The sequence below is a fragment of the Coffea arabica genome, chromosome 6e (assembly GCF_036785885.1).
Source record: "Coffea arabica cultivar ET-39 chromosome 6e, Coffea Arabica ET-39 HiFi, whole genome shotgun sequence".
Classification (NCBI taxonomy): Eukaryota; Viridiplantae; Streptophyta; class Magnoliopsida; order Gentianales; family Rubiaceae; genus Coffea; species Coffea arabica.
The window spans coordinates 22,727,976-22,751,942 of record NC_092321.1 but is presented as its reverse complement, the minus strand read 5'-3'; the positions used below and the strand labels follow the sequence as shown (position 1 = coordinate 22,751,942).

The following is a 23,967-nucleotide window of genomic DNA, read 5'->3' as shown; positions in this document are numbered from 1 at the left end:
TACAAAAATATTAATATATAAACACTCACATCAATGAACCAAGAACTTTCTACCATCATAAAAAAGTACAAGCTGATCTGTTTCGTCAAAACATATGAGACAACTTTTCAAGAACAACTTCAAAGAAGAAATGCAATCATCAAAGCCTACCCAACAGCTCAAGTCCCCAACATACAACTGGCTCTACTAGATCCACCAATAACTCTCCAAGCTTTAGAAACTGCAACACCATCAAACACCAAGCAAAAATAGGTTGCAGAAGAACAAATGTTCACACCAACAGCCAAGTTGCTCTTTCAGGAAATAGCCGAATCCACTGCTACTAAAAGAAGCTTTATAACTGAATCAACAACTTAAAAAAAAAGCCCTGACATTCACTCAAGGAGAGGGTCACCAAATAGCTGTACCAACTGCTGCAACAGAGAGCCACAGAACACTTGAAGACACTACTACCTCAGCTTCACCAAATGCCACTTCAATTGACAAAACTACTGCCAGCCCAGCAAAGAAACCAAAATAGCAAGAAGAAGGAAATTGACCTTTTTGCAGCTCTTATTAAAACCTTTGATAGTGCTAGAGAAGTGTGCAGGTCTATCATGGCTAAATTGTAGTTTTAGAATCCATTACTCCAATATTTTTTGATAGAGCAATGCATACTAATACTTAAACTTACTAGGACCTCCCTCACGAGCTAATGGCTACTATTGCCAGAACCATAAAGCTGTAAAACCTAGTTTCATGACTTTGTCAAGCTGAAAATGCAGTATTAGAGGCTACTGCTGCAATATCTTTTGATAGAGTAGTGCATTCTAATACTCATATATTATATAAGTTTCTCTAAAAATCAATGACATGTGCAGTATTTCTTTAGGTTCCAAATGAGAGGTTTACTTTTCATATAAGTTAAAAATTTACATATGCTTCTCAATGCATCTACACATGAAAACCAAACACCTCTCCCCCACATTTAACCCAACACATTGGGCATTGGCATAGTCCAAAGAGTTTCTAGTATTAATGATAGGTTTTCTAGATAATGCGATCATTAATTGTTTTCCTTATAAATCAAGTATTAATGTGACAGTTCCACTTGGCTATATCTTCTAGCAATAAATATCTTAAAGAAGATTCTAATAAAATTTAAGTTTGAAATTAAAATTTGAAGTCTGAATTCATTAAATTATTAAGTATTAAATTTGATATATCTGAGTATGTATCACATTAAGTGATAAGTGAATAATTTACTACTTATTATTGGGAGTAAGCTTGGGTTAAAAAATTCTGTGTCACTTAATTAATTTAGATGTTCTATTTTTAGTTACCAAACGCATATGAAAATATTAAAATTTGAATCCATTAAATTTAAATATTGAACTGAGTTATCAAATAAGACCTAAGTTACATAAAGATTAAAAGGTGGAAATATTTAAGAATCAAATTAGAAATCTCATAGTTATGGTTAATGTCCTACTTATGAGCTAATACCCCAATTTTGAGCTAAAAAATAGTATTAGTACTTTCTTTTTGGGGATAATTGCAGAAACCTCCTCTAAAATTTCTGACACTAGCACTTACCTCTCATGTGATTTAAGAAATAGTACTAACTTCCCCTAGAAGGAAATTGGAACCTATTGCTGACAAAAGATTGTGTAAATTTACCTTTATACCCTAATTATTCGGAGAAACCTAATGAACGGATTTTACAGAAGAAAAAATGTTCCTTGTGAACAAATTGAGAAACTAATTAATTACTAATTAAACTAATTGAGTAACTAATTAAACTACCTATGAATTCTAGCATTTTTAACCATTATATGCATAGTTAAGCAATGAGGCCAATTGACGAAAAAGATCGCACCATGAATTGGTGCCAATTTCAGACTGACAGCACTTGAGATGACAAGGCTATAGTCTACTACCTCCATAAATAGTGGTGGAGAAAAAGGAACCATCGAGGGAAGGATACATAAGGGAAGAAGTTGTTGGTTTTGCTTAGTTGATGAGAGCCAAAGCATCCATAAGAGAAGAAACACAATAGGTGGTAGAACGCAAGCAAAATTTAAGCATCTTGTTGATAAAATTTGCAAGAATCATAGCTGCACAGGTAAATAATCCTTGATGTTGTTACTTTAACACACAAAATTTTCATGTTAGTTGTTGTATGATAAAATGCCAAATCTGACTTTAGTGAATAGATGATGTACCATCTTTGAAAATGTTATTGATGATCAATGGCATATGAATGGATGATATATCATCACTTTAAAACTTGCTGCTCTATGCGTAGGAATAAGTTTTTTTATCTTGACTTTGCTTGTATAAACATGTTGTATTGGTCATTGCATGTAGAAGAGTTTTATGTGTCAAGTTTTCCTTTATAAGTTGTTGCAAGAACCTGCATATATAGCTATTTAAATAGCCGTTACTTTCAACTGATGCTTCAAGTGTTGTTGGTGAACTAAAATGGTTTGCACTTACACCTCTTGAAGTTTATTAATTCTTAATAGTTTTGTGGTGTTTTGTCCTTCCTTTGCTGATACTACTTGGCAAGCAGCACGAAGGGCAAATCTGATGCAAATTTCTTATTTCACTCCTTAAAAGAAGTTTTTAATGGCACTTTTTCTAGCCTCGACTGAATATGCAATAGAATCCTTAATTTTAAGGGTGATCAGTGTTATTTCTTAAATCATAGAGGAGGTGAGTGCTAGTGTTAGAAATATCAGAGGAGGTTTCTGCAATTTTTCCTTCTTTTTATGCATCAACCATTTTACTCTATCAATTTGATTTGACAGAAAAGGGAGGAAATTTGGAGTTCCTAAATATCTGGTATATTACTTTGGAAAGATTGGGTTATTGAGGAATACTAGCTTACCTACTTGGTACTTGGTGAAGTATAACCAATGAGAAGACCTGGAGGGTTAAACATGGATGCAATTACAATTTAGTAAATCTGTCTATTTGCGCCATTGGGACTTGTCTTTTCTATTTCTATTTCATTGCCTTTTTTTTTTCTTTTAGTAGGAAAAAGTTTGGATTGGTTCAGTTTTGGTCATCACCACAGGTCAAAACATGCTTTCAAGGCTAGAACTATAAGTTGCTTATAGGGATTCTTATAGATCACCTACCAACACAACCCTCACATCGATAGTGAACACTCGGTCTTTTGTGAGGAAATGACTTATTTCATTTCCTTTCTTCTTATTTTCCCACCTCTAAACACTATTTGAATTTTATTGCAAGTGTAGATATTTACACTCCTAACTTGCAGCTACAATGACATCTTATGCTTTGCAACTGGGCCTGTATCTTGTACTTTGTCTAATAACTTAAGTTTTATTTATTGACAATATGTTTGAATATTTGTCTTACAATTATACCAAAAAATATAAAATGATCATTCTGCTAGAAACATGTAGCGGATATTGGAATTCAATAAAGATATCATTATGTGACGGAAAAATGAATATGTAAACAATGCCGAAATATGAAGTATGAAAAGAATGACTCTAGTATTCTTTAGGGGCAAGGTGAATTTAACATAAAAATGGAAAAAACCAGGACGTTTGCATAAGGGTAAGGTAGATCCAAAATTAATAACTCCAATATTTTAGGTTCTAAAAGTATGAACCAATTTCAATTTCAACTTCATCAATACTAAATTGATTTTCGTTCTAAGTTGAACAGTTTCACTACTAAAATTGGCATGTACCAATACAAACATTGGACCTAATATGTGCTAGACCTTTTCTCCTCTTAAGTTATGCAATAATCATTATGATTATAAGTTGATATATTTGTATGCATAATAGTCTTTTTAATCGATACAAATAACAGTCAGTGATTGAAGCACTTTCAATGCATGTACACCACATAAAAAATATATTTATATAATTTTATGAAATTCATTTTGTATTTCGGTAGTAGATATCTATAAACTATAGTGAATTATATTATTGTTATTGAATACTTTTTATTTTTTAAGTGTATGTAGGAGGGGTTGAACTGAGGATGTCTCAATTACACTCTCTCACCCCACACCACCCACCCCATACAGTTCATTTCTTTTACTTTTTTTTAGTAGAGTGATTTCTATTTGATTTTTTTTCACAAAATCATGTAATTCCATTAACGATGAAGCATTAAAACTGTAAAGGGATAAACCCATTATAAACATAACAAATGAATGAAACTGAAAAACAAGGATTAATTACATTTATCTCCCTTGAGATTTGTCTATATTACCAAACAAACCTGGTGGTTTGACCAAACAACAATTATTCCTTATTAGTAATAGTTTATTAACTTTGTTAATGGATGTTTTGAGATGACCAATAAAGCCCAGTTTAGGATATTTAGAAAAAAAATACAAAACAAGGCTCGATTGAAGAGCATTTATGAGAGGGAAAAAGGTAAATGTAAGAGAGAAATGAACTATCAGTCAAAATACAAAAAATATAAAGAGAAATGGAGTAAGAAAAATTAACATGAAGAACAAAAAAGCAAATTTTGAAGAAAGAAACATTTTGGAAAATACAATTTTTATTAGGAAGAGAAAAGGATAAAGTCAAAATATTGTTAGTCTCAAAGACAACCTAACAAGGGGGTGAATTAGGTTGATTAAAAATCTAATCAAGTTAAAGGCACTTTTTGCTCAATATGAAATTTACTTTCTTTTCTAAATGATCACACAATGAATTAATCAATAAAGAAGTAATATCACTTGAGAGAAGAAAAGATAAGCAATTGAGATTCACAAAATGATAAGTAAATAGGGAAGAGTTGCAAACCAATTGAGTACCAAACTCCTCTTGAGTTTGAAACCAATTCACTGGACAAGTTTCTTCAAATTGATGAAATACAACCAATCTTGTGTACAAAAGAAGGCTCACTTCCTCCTTACCCCAAGTTACACTCGGTCAATCTAGAAAATTTTACAATCACTCAAGATAACCCTCACAAAACTACACTATTGAAGTATTTTCTCACAAATGAAAAATTTATACGAATCTTACACCACAAAGAGTACAAATGTTTCTTGGAGAGTATTTTTTTACTAAAACTATTCTTGATTTCTTATATTCTCAGTGTGCAAAAGTTTTTTTTAAATTTCTGATTATGCACTATTTATATGAGACCAAAAAGTGCTTTATTAATACTTCCAACAGATAAAAGATAGTTGAAGAGTCAACTAGTCGTTGGAAATATCGGACGTTCGGTACTTCCGATGCTTGAGTCCGAAAACGGGCAGAGAGTTTGAAAAATCTTTTTCAATTTTTTTGGACGTCCGGTACTTCTGATGCTTGCGTCCAAAAGCAGATAGAGACTTTGAAGGAATATCTTAATTCTTTCTGACGTCTGGTGATGGAGTTTTTCGTGCTTTCGAAAGCAGGCAGAGAGTTTGAAAGATTATTTCAACTCTTTCAGACGTCGGGTGAAAATGTTTTGCGTCCGATATGATCTGCATTGTTTATCGTACGTCCGGTATTGTCTTTGCGAGCGTCCGACAGCTTTCATCTTCCTTTATCTCTTTCGATTGCTCTTATTCTTTGAATCAAGTGCTTCATAGCTGGAAAGATTTCTTATTGAAAAGATATTAGTATCATCCAATTGTTTTGTAAACATCAAAAGACAGGGATCGAGATCAACAAATATATTGTTTACTTTCTTTTCCAAAGTTGACTTATCAAACCACTATCCTCAGTAGCTGGAGTCTTGCCTTTGTCTGAGATTGGGGGATCATGAGGAGTAGGTTGAGAGCTCGAGGCATTGACTTCAGCAGTGGGAGGAGTGGATTCAGTCTCCTGTTGATGTGTATGTTCTTTCTCTTGTGGGACAGGAGTGGACTCAGTGCGTGGTTCCTTTTGATATATATGTTCTTTCTTTTGTGGACAGGAGGCATAAGCAGATTTCTTTTATCCAGGAATGTAGCTTGTTGTTCGGGTGTCATGGTCATCATTAGACCATCTTCGAGGAGAAGGACATGTTATTTGAATTCCTCATGTAGGCAAATGACTTCATGATTGGATGAAATGGGTTGAGTAGAGGATCTTCGAGGATGAAAGGAAAGGGTGAAATGACACGAGACTATTTGGAAGGTCTAGGAGTGACTGAAGTTTCATGACGACTTTGGTTCTAGACTCCAAAACAGATTCCTTATAACACCAGTGACCATCAAAAAATCTGATACTTTTTCTCTCAAAATATGCTTTGGTGAAAACAGAGGATGAACTTTCTTTTGGAGATACTCAAGTGAAAGGAATTTTGAAATGAGCAAAGATTGGAGTTAAAAATTTTTCATGGGAGAGTTTCCTAGGGCTGTTAGTGCTCAGTTTTAGCAGAAATTTGCACATGATAAAACCAAAGTCAATTCTAATTTTTTCAACAAAACAATAAAATAGATAAAGTTTCATTTTGTTGGCATCAGTCCTATGACCATCAGTAGGAACCAGCAGATTTGAAATAATTATAAAAATAATTAGATTTTGAGGACTAAGATCCTCCAATTTGGCCTCAATAGATATATTAAAGTGAGCGTGAAAGTAGGCCATCAGTTTTTCAACATGAAAATGGTGATAAGTAGTTGGAAATTCCTCATATGAGAAAAATTTTACAATTTTACTACGATAGCCATCTTCAATTTTGGTTTTCAGGACTAGATTGACAACATCAGGAGTAAAAAGAATGTTAATGCCATTAACACGTGAGACAATTTTAGTATAAGAACTACCCTTTCTAAGATTAGCAAAGAACTGGTATAGCATTTCAGGGTAATATGTGTTAGGTAGAGACAGAATATGAGACCATTTTTGGAATTCGATAAGCTTAAGAACATAGTCTAAATCAAGCTTAAGGAATTCAGAGGGAATGATGGTTCTTTGAGTGATGAAACCTTTCTGTGAAATCCATTCAAACTTGTCTCTGGCATCATCATCGATGAACTTGGGCAATGTGGTGGGCTGTTCCACAGTTTGATCAGTACGTTTTCTTTTCCCACTGTTTTTCTCAGACCCACGAGTCGATTTTCTAGCGGACGGCACCACAATTTCTTCGTCTCTGAGTCTAGTTGTGCGTCCGGTGCCAGAAGAACCACCTCTCAATCGTATCATGGTGAAATGTAGGATAATTTTCTTGTAGAATGTGATGAGAATGTGGATGAGATAGACTAAATTTGCTATCTAGGTTAAAATGAATGCTCGAATCTGCCAAAAGTTGGTGAATTTTTGAAGTTAGGGTTTCTGATGAAATTTGGGATCAGGTGAATTCTTGACAGTTGGAAAAGGATTTTGATGCAAATCAGTTTGCAAAGAGGCAGTGAGACGGTTTGTAGAATCAATTTTAAAACGTTTGTCTTGAAGGGACATGAATTTGAATTTTTGCAATAGGAGTGAAGAGAAAGGGTGCGTCCCAGACACGGTTAGTTCTGAGTCAAATGAAGAGAAAAGTTTCTTTATAACACCCTATTGTTGAGTATCGGACTGCCGAACGAAGAGAATCGTCCAACACAACCGTCCGATGTAAAACTTTGTAGAAAAATAACTTAGAACACTGTCGGACATCCGTCAGTCTACTATCGGAGGTCCGATAAAGCTTGACCAGAAAAACTTTTAGAAAGGCTCTTCCAAAACGCCCAATTTTGTCCTCAGAAATGCAAACTGATCCAAAGGTAAGACTTTTGTAAGAATGTCAGTAATTTGGTTTTTTGAACATACATAGTTTACACAAATTTCACCATTTTGGACAAGATCACGAATGAAATAATGCTTTATGTCTATGTGCTTTGTCCTAAAATATTGAATGGGATTCTTTGTTAAATTTATGGCACTAGTGTTATCACAATACATAGACACACAGTTATATATTAGTCCAAAGTCATTCAAGATATTTTTCATCCATAACAATTGAGCACAACATGCATCGGCGGCTACATATTCCGTTTCCGTCGTAGACAAAAAGATAGCATTTTGTTTCTTGCTAAACCATGATACCAAATAATTATCAAGAAAATGACATGTACCTCTAGTACTTTTTCTATCTATCCTACACCCACCAAAATCAGCATCTGAAAAATCACAAAGACAAATTCATGACATTTTGGATACCAAAGATCATAATTTAAAGTTCCCTTTAAATATCTAAAGGTTCTTTTAACAGTCATTAAGTGAGATTCTTTAGAGCAAAATTGGAAACGAGCACACAAGCAAATAGTAAACATAACATCGAGTTTACTTGTGGTTAAATAAAATAGACTACCAATCATACCTCTATATTTCTTCTCATTAATCTTCATACTTTCTTCATCTTTGTCAAATTTGGTAGATGTACACATAGGCATTCCAACTTGCTTTAAATCTTCCATTCCAAATCTTTTGAGAAGTTCCTTTGTATACTTAGGTTGATTGATGAATGTACCCTTTTGAATTTGAACCACTTGGAGCCCAAAAAAGAAATTCAACTTTCTTATCATACTCATCTCAAATTCATTTTGCTTAATAGTTGAAAAATTCTTGCATAAACACTCATTAGTAGCACCAAAAATAATATCATCCACATATATTTGCACAATTAGAAAATCATTGGAACTTTGTTTAGTAAAAAGAGTGGTATCCAAAATACCCTTTTTAAAACCATTCTCAACCAAAAAATCATTTAAGCGTTCATACCAAGTTCTTGGAACTTGTTTTAACCTATACAAAACCTTTGAAAGTTTAAACACATGATTTGGATATTCCTTATTTTCAAAACAAGGAGGTTGGTCAACATAAATCTCTTGATCAATAAATCCATTCAAGAAAGCACTTTTAAAATCTATTTGAAATAATTTAAAGTTTTTGAAACATGCAAAAGCAAGAAACATTCTAATTGATTCTAGTCTAACTACGGGAGCAAATGTTTCATCAAAATTTATTTCTTTTTTTTGAGCATACCCCTTAGCCACTAATCTAACCTTATTTTTCACAATTTCACTTTTATCATTCATTTTATTTCTAAAACCCCATTTTGTACCAATAATAGGATGATTTTGAGGCCTTTCTACTAGTGTCCAAATCTTATTTTTTTCAAATTGATTTAGTTCCTCTTACATGGTTAAAATCCAGTTTTTATCTTTTAAAACATCAACAACATTTTTAGACTCAAAATGCGAGACTAAAGAAAAATTATCCATTAATTGTTTAGATGAGCAGCAAGTTCGTACCTTTTTGGATGGATCACTAATAATAAGTTCCTTGGGATAATTTTGAACAAACTTCCAAACTCTTGAAAGATCCTTAAGTGTACCAACATCCTTGCCATTTCCTTCTAATGCTTGATTCTCTTGAAGATTATCTTTCTTTGAATTTTTTTTCTAATAGAGTATTGTCTTGATCATGAATCGTGAGTTTCTTGAATCCTTCTTGAACACCTACATCATCATTTTCACAAAAACTCTTGAAAATGTCATCATTAGATTCATCAAACGTAACATGTATGGCTTCTTCTATAACGAGAGTCCTTCTATTATAGACCCTATATTCTCTTTTATTTCCACAATAATCCAAGAAAATACCTTCATCGAATTTCTTATCAAATTTTTCAAGATGCTCCTTGATGTTTAAAATAAAACATTTGCAACAAAAAATTTTGAAATATCCAACAACTGATTTTTACCAAAAATTAACTCATAAGAGATTTTGTTTAAAATTGATTTCAAAAGAACTCTATTCATTGCATAGCAAGCCGTGTTTATGGCCTCGGTCCAAAAATATTTTAGCAAGTTGAATTCACTTTGCATGGTTCTTGTGATTTTTTGAAGAGTACTATTCTTTCTTTCAACAATACCATTTTGTTGAGGGGTTCTTGCAATTGAAAACTCATGTGTAATTCCATTGTGATCACAAAATTCTGAAAAGTCACAAAATTTAAATTTCGAACAATTGTCACTTCTAATTTTAACAACATTCAAACCAAGCAAGTTTTGAACTTTTGCAAATAAAGAAACAAAATTTTTGAAAGTGTCATCTTTATGAGTAAGAAAAATCACCCAAAATGTATCTAGAATAATCATAAAAAATGACTAGACAATATCTCTTATCATCTAAGTTAGCAATTTGTGTAGGACCGAACAAATTAAGATGTAGAAACTCCAATGATCTTGAAGTAGAAACACACTTTTTGGGTTTAAAAGAGACTTTGATTTATTTTTCAAATTGACAAGCATAAAAAATTTTATCTTTTTCAAACTTAATTTTTGACAAATCTCTAATAAGATCCTTTTTGAAAATTTCTTTTAACAAATTCATGTTGAAATGACAAAGTCTTCTACGGCACAATCAAGGGTTTTTATTTGAAACTTTACGATAATAAAGATTAGAGGAATTGATATTTTCAAGAATCACTGCGAGAACTCGAGAAAATTTTGTGTAAGCATTGCAAGTATTACCTCTATTCTGTTACTAGAAATATTATATAATAAATAATTGGTTAAATTAAATGTCTAAATTTAATTTCTATTAAATTGAGGGTTTAGAAATATCCTAGAATGGTGTAGAAAAAAAATTATTATATGAATCAAATAAATATATGATATGCATATTCTAATTTGTGTCATTTTAAAATAGTTGAATAAGTTACATGTCTAGTTAATTTTTTTTTAAAACCAAATGTGTGAAAATCTACTAGATCAAGGAAACATAAATAAAGTTAGGAGTTAATGTATGAATTAATAAAATCACAACCCCTTAGTAAGCAAATAAGTTGATATCAAATGACCTAACTAACCCTACATCTTAGTTAAACTACCATACGACCAGCAAGTTATCAGCATTTTAGAAGCAAGAACCGAGTGGAGAAACTTTGGAATGATCACCCACCGAGTGAAGAAGCTTTGAGAAGTCAGCCACCAAGAGGAGAAAATGAGAACCGAATAGCATCTTCTTTCTTTCTTTTCTTAACCATCCTAAACTGAAAGCTAAGTGAGTGATAAGAGGAGAAACCAGCTTGCAACTTCACGTATCAACTGCATCAGTGAGGAAAAAAAAAAGGGGAGAGCCGGTGCAAAAGTTAGAGGGACCGAAGCTAGGAGCATGAGCAATCTGCAACTATTAAAACTTAACAGAAAAAGGTAAGAATCTTGTAATCTCTCCTTATTTAATGAGTATAACTGAATATATGGACTGCATGTTAGCTTTTAGCAAGGAATAATAAGTTTTAACCGAGGAGAAATCTGATAAAGGAGTAAAATTGGAACTAGACTGAATCTCTTGGAATCGAGAGATGGTTAAATGAATTGCAACTGGTTATCAATGGAAAAATGGAAGAATATTATAGGAAATGCATGAAAATGTTTATTTCTGGCATCAAGTGAAGTTTAGCTCTGGAAACCTGTGAAAGTTAAAACCTTGAGTTGAAAACAAAGAAAGAAACCTGCTGGAATTCTTTCAGCTCCATCTGAGAGAAAGGAACTGGTTCTGCAGCTTATTAATCGAAAGTATGGAACAAGTTTCTTCTAAAAATACAGGCTATATGTTCACACTCTTACTCTATCTGAGGTTTTAAAGCAGAGTTGGTAACTTGAGTGGGAGTTTGCGCAAGAAGTAGTTGGATGTTTTGCTAAGCTGGCCGAAGGAGGAAGATGGAAATTTCCCTGCTTTCTCTATAGAATTTGATTGTAGAATATCATCTTGTAGCTCAAACACCTTCTAACACATTAATTCCAACATGCATGATGAATTTTGGATACTTGTATACTGGTAAGTTATGCCAAAGGAAAACTTGATTAGTGACTACTTACCTGCTGGAAAATGTTGTGTCGAGGGAATGAGGATAGATTATGCAACTGTTGCTTGATATTTTGGAGACAATTACCAACAAATGCATGAGATATGTTTAATCTCTTGTTTTAATAGATATTTGCATTTGTAGCTAATAAAAACCTTAGAAATTCTAACTGAATTTGGCAAAGAAAGCTAATGAAATCTGCTAAGATGGTTGAGAGGGAGAATAAGCTCCTGATCAGTTTTCCTTTCAAACTCCAACTCTGTGAATTTTCATATCTGACATTTAAGGATGCTCTGCAGTTTAATGGTTGTATTTGGCACAATGAGTTGGGGTTAAACTGAAGAAATTAGGGAGGAAAAAGCTGTAAACCAAACTACTATATTGCTGGAAGAGTTAATGATGAATGCCATAGCTGATGACAAATTTTGTGTGTGGTTTTTGGTTGAACAATCTGCTGAAATTAGGTGTTATTTACACTGGTTTAACCTGGACCAAATGTATGTTACGTATTTAGTGCTTTAAGCAAGTGAAAGATGGAGTTTTTACTGAAAATTGGAGGTAATATTGCTGGAATTTTTGTAGTTGGTCGAGGTGATGATGAAATAAGCTTCTATGATGTTTATAGAGAATCTAAGGTAACTTGTTATATCTATATATATAAAATGGCTTCTAATTACTTAATCTTGTCTTCACAAGCATTTTGAAACCTATATAACTTGAGAGGCTGGTATAGTAGAATAAAATTTAAACTACAAACAGCTTAGAATCTAGCTAGTTAAACGGGAACCAATGGAGTGTACCTAAACTTGAATGTGAAAATCTTAAGTGGTAAATAGTTTAATCCTAATTTAAATATTTATAAATTATAACCTTAAAGTATATGTATATTTCTTGGTGGAAATGATAAAGTCAATAAGTTTCGAAATAAAAGGGATAATGAATAATGAATATATATTATATGTTGTATTTTAAGGTCAAACTTTATTTTAATAGTTTAAATAATTGGGTAATAAATAATAAGTGAACATCTACATATCGTGTATTTATTTTGAAATTGTTAACTTGTTTCAGGAAGTAGCTGTGAGTCAGGAAACAACCCCGAAACCTGAAAGTAGTTATTTAAATATTTAGTGAGTGTTGCCGAACTATGTGCTTAACTGTTTATATTTCTTAAATGAAATTATGTGATAAATGTACTTATTATGAATATTGCTAGCGATTCCTTGTATGTGTAAATCAATTGTCCCTCGCCTTCTAACTCGGGGGTGTACTTTATCGCACTCGACTTAGTTGAGGTTGAAGGTTGATAATTGACCAAATGCTACCGTAAGTGTGCATGAATGTAACCCGTATGTGTACTTTATCATACCGGCTGAACTGGACTCCAAAATCCCTTGTTCAACGGACTATTCGAGCCAGCAAAAGGGCTTGGTCGGATAGGACAGAAGCTTTGGGTAATTGTTTGGTATACTCGAGTATTACCTGAAAGTTGGGAAATTATTGAATTGATTGTTAAACATAGGGGATTGTTTATTGTTTTGGAAGACATATGGGGGTGAATTGGCGGAGAGTGTATGATGATATTGAAATGATTGTCTATTGACACTGAAATGAATGCTCAATGACATTGAAATGACTCTCAGGAGAAGTGCGTATCCTTTTGAACATGATTGTTTAGTGAAATATGGACTATTTGGTTAATTGTACTGATTCAAGTGTTTATTAACTGTTATTTGCTCAGCAAACCTCACTGGGCATTAGCTCAACCATTTAGTTTGTTTTCCTTACAGGAGTTGGTGGTCGGGGATTGAACAAGGGATCTTAATAAGTTAGCGTGAAAACTTTTGTGTTTGTGCACCCCTTTAGTATCATAATACGGGTGAAGCTTTTGTATTGAACTAGTTATTGTAAAAGACTCGAACGGTTGGTTTTTGTTTTATCAAAATGATTCTCTGAAGTTAATGTAATAATTAGTGGGAGTTATCCAACTGTTATCTCTGAAGTTAATGTGAAATTAGTGAGCCGTGGCGAAAGTCAGGCAGACGATCTGCTAACTTTTAGGGTACGCCCTAGAAGGAGGTGGGGTCGTCACAGGTGATATCAGAGCTCTTAATGAGCTCAAGCCGAGGGAGGGTTCTCGGACCATGGGGAATGGCCTATTAAGTGTTGAACTAATTACTAGTGCTAAGGGAATTAGATATGTACATCGGATAGGAATCTCAAATTGGGTTGATTTACACTTGGAAGTGGCCGACCTGAGTTGTGAATTATTCTATTTTCGAATTCTTGTACCCGAGTACCAGCTATTTCATTCAATGGTGTATTACAAATTAGGAAGAATTTAGTATATTGCATTATGACGTGATCAGAAATCACGATTTAATTTGAAAAAATGGAATTAAAGAGACCAAGGCTAGCTTTTGACAGCTAAAGGTGAGGAGGTTGTGGTGAGATCTTGAATATTAGTGCAAATCCTCCATCTTAAGGTGAAAAATTTTATTAGCCTTCGATGGTAAATAGATGATATGCCAGCTCCTGCCTAAAAATATGGTTTTCTAACCTGAAATTTGAGTGAAATAGTAGTTTATGTAAGGACCAGGTGTGTCCTTTCGGCAGTGTGTTCTAGGGCATCAGATGACTAGTCACTGTGACTATTCAGGAACTTACTTCTATCTGGATCGAGTGATTCTAGTTTAAATGGGTAAAAGACAGAGGCTACTAATAGAAAATGAGAGATCTCATATTATAATGTAAGAAATGAGGAAATCCATAAGGACGTGACGTGACAGGATTCTAGAGTTGGAAACTAATAGGATAGAGGAACCTACGGAAGCGAAACCGGAAAAAGGAGTGGGGTCTAGTGGGATTGTCCAAGACTAGACCAATGGAGTTTAAGTTGAACTTAAAACTAAGGGTTGACCTATTAGCTATGCTTCTTATGATAATTTCATTGTATTGCTGAATTGTTTCCTTTTATGTTTATATAACATGATGAATATCGGATGTATTTGTGATTGTTTGTTTTTTTTTAAATGTTTGAAATTGGTATGTATTGTAACTTGCATTGTTGTGCTATGTAACCTAATGACCTGTGTTTGTTTAGTTATAAAATTATGTGATTTGCTAACTTTTGGATTGAGATTGCTTGTTAACCTAAGTATATGTAATTAATTGTCAATTATTTATATAAATTGGTAATGAGATATGGAAGTCGGACCATGACGACGAGACCGTAAACCTAGGCAACCCCAAGAGTAAGGAAAAAAATGGGAATCTGCGTTTAACCAGAACCAGGAACAAGGAACCCATATAGGTGACTCAGTAGCCACTGCTTTAAATCGGATGACCGACCTTTTAGAGTGTATAGCACCCCGCCAGGATCAAGGGGTTGGGATTGTAAATCAACCTAGGGAACGGGATGTAGGAGAGGACTAAACCCTAGAAAGATTTTTACAGTTTTACCCACCCAAGTTTTCTGGGGGTTCTGACCCGGAAGTAGCTGAAAATTGGTTGGAAAATATGGTTGACATTTTCGAAGCCTTGAGATACTTGGAGGAAAGACAAGTAACCTTCGCAGTATTCCAATTTGAGGGAGCAGTTAGATTTTGGTTGACTGTTATTCGGGCTAATTGGGAAGGGAGAGAGTACCCTGGACTTGAATGAATCTTACTAGAGAGTTTAACAAAAAATTTATACCCCCAATAATCTAGGAAAGGAGGGAGTACGAGTTTATAAGGTTTTGACAGGAGACGATGAGTGTTGATGAATATGAGAATCAGTTTACTAAATTGTCAAAATTCGCTCCTAAATTGGTTATCACAAAGCAGAGACGAAAACGACGGTTCATACAGGGGTTGAATTTGGAAATACAAAAAACCCTAGCTGCCGTTCCAATAAGCACTTTTGGGGAGACCCTTAAGAGAGCTCAGTGGATAGAAAATGCTAAATCTCAAGTGAAAGCTTTTCAGGTTAGGATGAGAAGTATACCTAACAATAACCCTGAAAAATCTAGAGAGAATGCACCCCTCCCCAAAACCGATAGAGGAGTGGAAGGAACAAGACTTGCCCCACTTCCACCCCTACCCCAAAAGAAATTTGAAGGAGTCCCGGTGGGAGGAGCTCTGTTGGGAAAGGGCCAACATGGAGGTTCCTCTAGTGGAGGACAAGTGACGACACCTCGTCCAGCATGTAACTACTGTGGGAAAGGGAATCATACTGAGAATGATTGTTGGGTGAAGGGTCGAAAATGTTTGGTATGTGGTAGCACTGAACACCAGGTCAATAGTTGTTCGAAGAGAGGGCAGAGGGGGATAAGCGTTCAATCGACAAATCAGAATACCCGTAGATCGGTGAACGAGGGAAGTAGCAAGCTAAAATTATCGGCCAAAGAGAGAAGTAGCAGGCCAAGGGCACCAGCCAACGAGGGAGGTAGTAGATCCAGGGTAGTGGCCAGGATTTATGCAATAGATCGACAGCAGGCCCCGGAGACAACAAAAGTGGTGGAAGGTATGCTTCTGTCTTCCATCAACTTGCTCGAACTTTAATTGACCCTGGTGCAGCCCATTCTTTTATAAACCCTGAATTTATCCGTGGCATTGATATAAAACCAACCAAATTATCATATGATTTGAAGGTTAAAACGCCAACTGGTGAACATACATTAATAACTAACATGGTTTATATGGGTTGTGAATTTTGGGTTGGAGAAAGAAAATTGGTGGTAGATCTAATAGCCTTGCCTATTCAGGGATATGATGTCATTATAGACATGGATTGTTTAACTCGGTATAATGCCCAATTGAACTGTAGAACTAAAGTAGTAGAATTTCGTATACCGGGAGAACCAACCCTACGTTTAGATGTAGAAGGGAAATTGGCGTCCTCTACTCTTATTTCAGGAATACAAGCTAGAAAACTATTGTATAAGGTAGCACAAGGATATTTAGCCTATTTGATTAACACTGAAAAAGACAAGGTAAAGATTGAGGAGGTGCCAGTAGTGAAAGATTATTTGGATGTGTTTCCCGAGGAATTAGTATCTATACCCCCTGAGAGAGAGGTGGAGTTCAAAATTGAATTAATGCCTGGAACAATGCCTATCTCTAAAACTCCCTATAGAATGGTCCCAACTGAACTTAAGGAACTGAAAATACAGTTACAAGATTTGTTAGAGAGAAGTTTTATACAAATTGAGTGAATCTCCATGGGGAACCCCAGTTTTATTTGTGAAGAAAAAGGATCAGAGTTTGAAACTGTGTATAGATTATCGAGATCTAAATAGTGCTACTATCAAGAATAAATATCGCCTGCCAAATATTGATGAGTTGTTTGATCAATTACAAGGTGCGATGGTATATTCTAAGATAGATCTCAGGCAGGGGTATTATCAGCTAAAGATAAGAAGGGAAGATGTACAAAAGACTGCTTTTAATACCAGCTATGGGCATTATGAGTTTGTTGTGATACCCTTTGGATTGACTAATGCCCCGGCAGCATTCATGGATCTGATGAATCGAGTATTTAGACCATATCTGGACCAATTTGTAGTGATATTTATTGATGATATTCTGATATATTCTAAAACTCGGGAGGAACATTAGCAGCATCTGAGAATGGTGTTACAGACATTAAAAGAACAGCAATTGTATGTTAAATTTAGTAAGTGTGAGTTCTAGTTGGAAAAAGTGGCCTTTCTGGAACATATAATTTCAAAGGAGGGAATTGCAGTGGATCTAGCCAAGGTGGAAGCTGTTATTGAATGGAAACAGCCGGAATGCCCCACTGAAGTACGGAGTTTTTTGGGTTTAGCAAGATATTACCGGGGGTTTATAAAAGATTTTTCTAAAATTGTCGGACCCTTAACTAATTTGACTAAGAAACATGACAAATTCATTTGGGATGCTAAGTGTGAGGCTAGTTTTCAGGAGCTCAAAAAGCAGTTGACTATTGCTCCAGTTTTGATATCGCCAAGTGGAAAGAATGGATTTGTAGTATATACAAATGCATCGAAAGAAGTGTTAGAATGTGTGTTAATGCAAAATGGGGGAGTAATTGCATACGCCTCTCGAAAATTAAAATTTCATGAACAAAATTACCCGACCCATGATTTAGAGTTGGCTGCCGTTGTATTTACCTTAAAGAAATAGAGACATTATTTATATGGAGAAACTTTTGAGATTAATACTGATCATAAGAGTTTGAAATATTTATTCTCTCAAAAGGAGATGAATTTGAGACAGCAGTGATGGATGGAATGTTTAGAGGATTATGATTGTACCATTAGCTATCATCCAGGGCGAATGTGGTAGCTGATACTCTAAGTAGAAAAGTACAAATAGCAGGATTAATAATTACGGAATGGAATTTGTTAGAAAAGATGGGGGAATGGAACCCTCAATTGGAGCAACAAAAGGTAATTTTTGGAAGAATTGTAGTAAAATCCTTGTTGTTGGAACGTATTAAAGAAGCACAGAAGAATGACCCCATGATACAAAGATGGATGGAAAAGAAGAAGAAAGGAGAAATGACGGAATACAAAATGAGACCGGAGGGGGTATTGAAGTTTCGAGATCGGATAATTGTGCCAAGAAATGAAGAGTTAAGGAAGAAAATTCTAGAAGAGACACACCGTTCTAAATACACCATACATTTCGGTAGTAATAAGATGTATCAGAATTTAAAAAAGTTGTACTATTGGGATAATATGAAGAAGGAGATAGCTCAAATGGTTCAAACCTGTATCAATTGTCAACAAATTAAAGTTGAACATCAGAAATCATCAGGATTATTGCAACCCCTAGAAATTCCTGAGTGGAAATGGGAGAATATTACAATGAATTTTGTGTCAGGATTACCACGGTCCCCAAAGGGGTGTGATGCAATATGGGTAATAGTGGATCGTTTGACTAAATCTGCTCATTTCTTACCGGTAAATATGAAGTACTCTCTTGAGAAATTGGCCAAATTATATTTGGATGAAATTGTTAGACTGCATGGGGTACCCATAAGTATAGTGTCGGATAGGGATTTTCAGTTTGTGTCACGATTTTGAAAACAAATGCAAGGAGCGCTGGGTACTAAGTTAAGTCTTAGTACCACTTACCATTCTCAAACTGATGGACAATCAGAAAGGACTATCCAAACTTTGGAAGATATGTTAAGGGCGTATGTAATGGATTTTGGGGGTAGTTGGGATCAACACTTGACTTTGGTTGAATTTGCCTATAATAACAGTTATCATTCTTCCATACAAATGGTTTCACAAGAAACCTTTTATGGAAGGAAGTGTCGATCGCCAATTTATTGGGATGATGTGGGTGAGAGGAAGGTGTTGGGTTCTGAAAAGGTACCGTGGGTTGAACAGGCATATGAGAAAGTGAAAATAATACGCCAAAAGATTCAGGCAACTCAAAGTAGACAGAAAAGCTATGCTGATAACCGGAGAAAGGATCTGAAATTTGAAATAGGAGATAAAGTATTTCTTAAGGTCACCCAATTAAAAGGTTTAGAATTTGAGAAAAGAAAGCAACTTAAACCCAGATATGTGGGACCCTTTGTGATTCTTTTATGAATATGGAAAGTGGCGTATCAGCTGGAACTGCCTACGAATTTGTTCAGAATACATAACATTTTTCACGTCTCATTATTAAAGAAATATCATCCAGACTCGACTCATATGTTGCAACCTGAAGAAATTGAAATCGATGAGTCACTGACCTACTCGGAGCAACTCGTGAGAATTTTGGATCAAAAGATGAAAATATTAAGAAACAAGCAAATATCCCTTGTTAAAGTTCTATGGAGACATCAGAGATTGGAAGAAACAACCTGAAAACTAGAAGATAAAATGCGAAAAGAATACCCGAAACTTTTTATAATGAAAGGTACGAATTTCGAGAACGAAATTTCCTTAATGGGGGAGGATGTGAGAACTCGAGAAAATTTTGTGTAAGCATTGCAAGTATTACCTCCATTCTATTACTAGAAATATTATATAATAAATAATTGGTTAAATTAAACGTCTAAATTTAATTTCTATTAAGTTGAGAGTTTAGAAATATCCTAGAATGGTGTAGAAAAAAAATTATTATATAAATCAAATAAATATATGATATGCATACTGTAATTTGTGTCATTTTAATATAGTTGAATAAGTTACATGTCTAGTTAATTTTTTTTAAAACCAAGTGTGTGAAAATCTACTAGATCAAGGAAATACAAATAAAGTTAGGAGTTAATGTATGAATTAATAAAACCACAACCCCTTGATAAGCAAATAAGTTGATATCAAATGACCTAACTAACCCTATATCTTAGTTAAACTACCATGCGACCAACAGGTTATCAGCATTTTAGAAGTAGGAACCGAGTGGAGAAACTTTGGAATGATCACCCACCGAGTGAAGAAGCTTTGAGAAGTCAGCCACCGAGAGGAGAAAATGAGAACCGAACAGCATCTTCTTTCTTTCATTTCTTAACCATCCTAAACTGAAAGCTAAGTGAGTGATAAGAGGAGAAACCAGCTTGCAACTTCACGTATCAACTGCATCAGTGAGGAAAAAAAAGAGGGGAAAGCTGGTGCAAAAATTAGAGGGACCGAAGCTAGGAGTAGGAGCAATCTGCGACTATTAAAACTTAACAGAAAAAGGTAAGAATCTTGTAACTTCTCTTTATTTAATGAGTATAACTGAATATATGGACTGCATGTTAGCTTTTAGCAAGGAATAATAAGTTTTAACCAAGGAAAAATCTGATAAAGGAGTAAAATTGGAACTGGACTGAATCTGTTGGAATCGAGAGATGGTTAAATGAATTGCAGCTGGTTATCAATGGAAAAATGGAAGAATATTATAGGAAATGCATGAAAATGTTTATTTATGGCATCAAGTGAAGTTTAGCTATGGAAACCTATGAAAGTTGAAACCTTGAGTTGAAAACAAAGAAAGAAACCTGCTGGAATTCTTTCAGCTCGATCCGAGGGAAAGGAACTGGTTCTGCAGCTTATTAATCGAAAGTATGGAACAATTTTCTTCTAAAAATACAAGCTATATGTTCACACTCTTACTCTATCTGAGGATTTAAAGCAGAGTTGGTAACTTGAGTGGGAGTTTGTGCAAGAAGTAGTTGGATATTTTGCTAAGCTGGCCGAAGGAGGAAGATGGAAATTTCCCTGCTTTCTCTATAGAATTTGATTGCAAAATATCATCCTGTGGGTCAAACACCTTCTAACACATTAATTCCAACATGCATGATGAATTTTGGATACTGGTAAGTTATGCTAAAGGAAAACTTGATTAGTGACTACTTACCTGCTGGAAAATGTTGTGTCGAGGGAATGAGGACAGATTATGCAACTGTTGCTTGATATTTTGGAGACACTTACCAACAAATGCATGAGATATGTTTAATCTCTTGTTTTAACAGATATTTGCATTTTGAAGCTAATAAAAACCTTAGAAATTCTAGCTGAATTTGGCGAAAAAAGCTAATGAAATCTGCTAAGATGGCCGAGATGGAGAATAAGCTCCTAACCAGTTTTCCTTTCAAACTCCAACTCTGTGAATTTTCATATCTGACATTTAAGGCTGCTCTGTAGTTTAATGGTTGTATTTGGCACAATGAGTTGGGGTTAAACTGAAGAAATTAGGGAGGAAAAAGCTGTAAACCAAATTGCTATATTGCTGGAAGAGTTAATGATTAATGCCATAGCTGATGACAGATTTTGTGCGTGGCTTTTGGTTGAACAATCTGCTGAAATTAGGTGTTATTTGCACTGGTTTAAGTTGGACCAAACGTATGTTCCGTATTTAGTGCTTTAAGCAAGTGAAAGATGGAGTTTTTGCTAAAAATTGGAGGTAATATTGTTGGAATTTTTGTAGTTGGCCGAGGTGATGATGAAATAAGCTTCTATGATGTTTATATAGAATCTAAGGTAACTTGTTATATCTATATATATATAATAGCTTCTAATTAGTTAATCTTGTCTTCACAAGCATTTTAAAAACTATATAACTTGAGAGGCTGGTATAGTAGAATAAAATTTAAACTACAAACAGTTTAGAATCTAGCTAGTTAAACGGGAACCAATGGAGTGCACCTATGCTTGAATCTTAAAATCTTAAGTAAAAAATAGTTTAATCCTAATTTAAATATTTATAAATTATAACCTTAGAGTATATGTATATTTCTTGGTTAAAATGATAAAGTCAATAAGTTTCGAAATAAAAGGTAGAATGAATAGTGAATATATATTATATGTTGTATTTTAAGGTCAAACTTTATTTTAATAGTTTAAATAATTGGGTAATAAATAATAAGTGAACATCTACATATCGTGTATTTATTTTGAAATTGTTAACTTGTTTCAGGAAGTAGCTGTGAGTCAGGAAACAACCCCGAAACCCGAGAGTAGTTATTTAAATATTTAGTGAGTGTTGCCGAACTATGTGCTTAACTGTTTATATTTCTTAAATGAAATTATGTGATAAATGTACTTATTATGAATATTGCTAGCGATTCCTTGTGATGTGTAAATCAATTGTCCCTCACCTTCTAACTCGGAGGTGTATTTTATCGCACTCGACTTAATTGAGGTTAAATGTTGATAATTGACCAAATGCTACTGTAAGTGTGCATGAATATAAGTCGTATGTGTACTTTATCACACCGGCTGAATTAGGCCCCAAAATTTTCTGTTCAACGGACTATTCAAACCAGCAAAAGGGCTTGATCGGATAGGACAGAAGATTTGGGTAACTTTTTGGTATACTCGAGTATTACCTGAAAGTTGGGAGATTATTGAATTGATTGTTAAACGTAGGGGATTGTTTATTATTTTGGAAGACATAAAGAGGTGAATTGACGGAGAGTGTCTTGAACATCCACTATCTATGAACCATTTTGATTTTTTAATGATGTTCACCAAGTTCACCTACACAAGAGTTCAAGAAATAATATTTGGTACCCTTTAATATTTGGTACCCTCTAACTATCTACATGCATTTCATACCTCTTCTCATGTTCTTTCTCACATAACAATTGCTTTTCATGTGACCTTTTTTACAACAAAAATTACACATAACCAACGAGTTATTTGTATAGACATGTTTAATAAATATTACTTGTCTTCTCTTATAAATGATAAATTCATTTGCACTAGAATTTAACTTCTTCTCATGAGTGTCAAGCTGAGACTTTGATCCATTCCCTTGAAAATAATTTTATTTTTTTGTTGGAGCTACACATTTAGATTGTTCATTCTTCTTTCAAATCACCTTGTTCCTTTTTAAACATTTCACAAAGTTTTGTCTTTCTATCAAGCTCAATATGTAGATCAGTCTCACCCTTTTTAAAGTAATAATTTTCAGTTTTTAACTTTTTGTTTTGTTGAAAAAGAATTTGCATTGTCCTGAAAAAGAAAACTAATTTTTTGTTTTAATTTCTTGTTTCTAACATAAGATTCTTTCAAACTATCATGTAGTCTCTCAATGAAGGATCCAAGATCATCTTTAGTTTCATCATTACTTACAATTGAGGGTTACAAGTAGTTACCTCATCATCACCAATGGTCATGAAAGCCATTTGAGCAGATTTTTCTTCTTCTTCAATGTCACCATTGGAATTGCACTCATTTCATGTGATTTGAAAGTTGTTGAATTTTGATTTTCTTTCAGCTTTTTCTTCTTTCTTCTTCTTCATTGGGCACTCACTCATGTAATGTTCAGGTTGGCCACATTTATAGCATTTGTCATTTTATTTTTTGTTGGCCTCTTGCTTTTCTTTGTTTCTTGCATTGTTGAATTGATTGGAAAACGAATTGCTAGATCCTCCTTTTCTGAATCTTCTTTTGTTGAGAATTCTCTTGAAATTTTTTGTGATGAGAGTAAGATCATTGTCATCAACGTCCATATCTTCTCCATCTAGTGAAACCGTGTCATCCTTATCTTGAGATGCTTTTAACGTAATGTTTCTTTTTACCTTTGCATCTTCTTCTTCTAGTACCTTGATCTTAAGTTTCAACTTATAAGAAGTTAGAGAGTTTATAAGAGATTCAATAGGCATTGAGTTCAAATCTCTTGCCTTTTCAATAGCAGTTACCTTGCTCTCCCAATCTTTGGACAAAGTATTCAAGATTTTTCTATTTTTCTCTCCTATTGAGTATTCCTTTTCTAGAACTTCTAAATCCTTAATAAGATCATTAAATCTACAATAAGA

General features: G+C 34.2%; 1 long non-coding RNA gene across 1 annotated transcript; it reads left to right on the top strand.

Moving 5' to 3' along the window:
• Positions 1–20,125: 20,125 nt before the first annotated feature.
• Positions 20,126–22,265, top strand: LOC140009216 (uncharacterized). Its single transcript, XR_011816571.1, has 2 exons — positions 20,126–20,401; positions 22,122–22,265. It is a non-coding gene; the product is annotated as an uncharacterized lncRNA (long non-coding RNA).
• Positions 22,266–23,967: the final 1,702 nt, after the last annotated feature.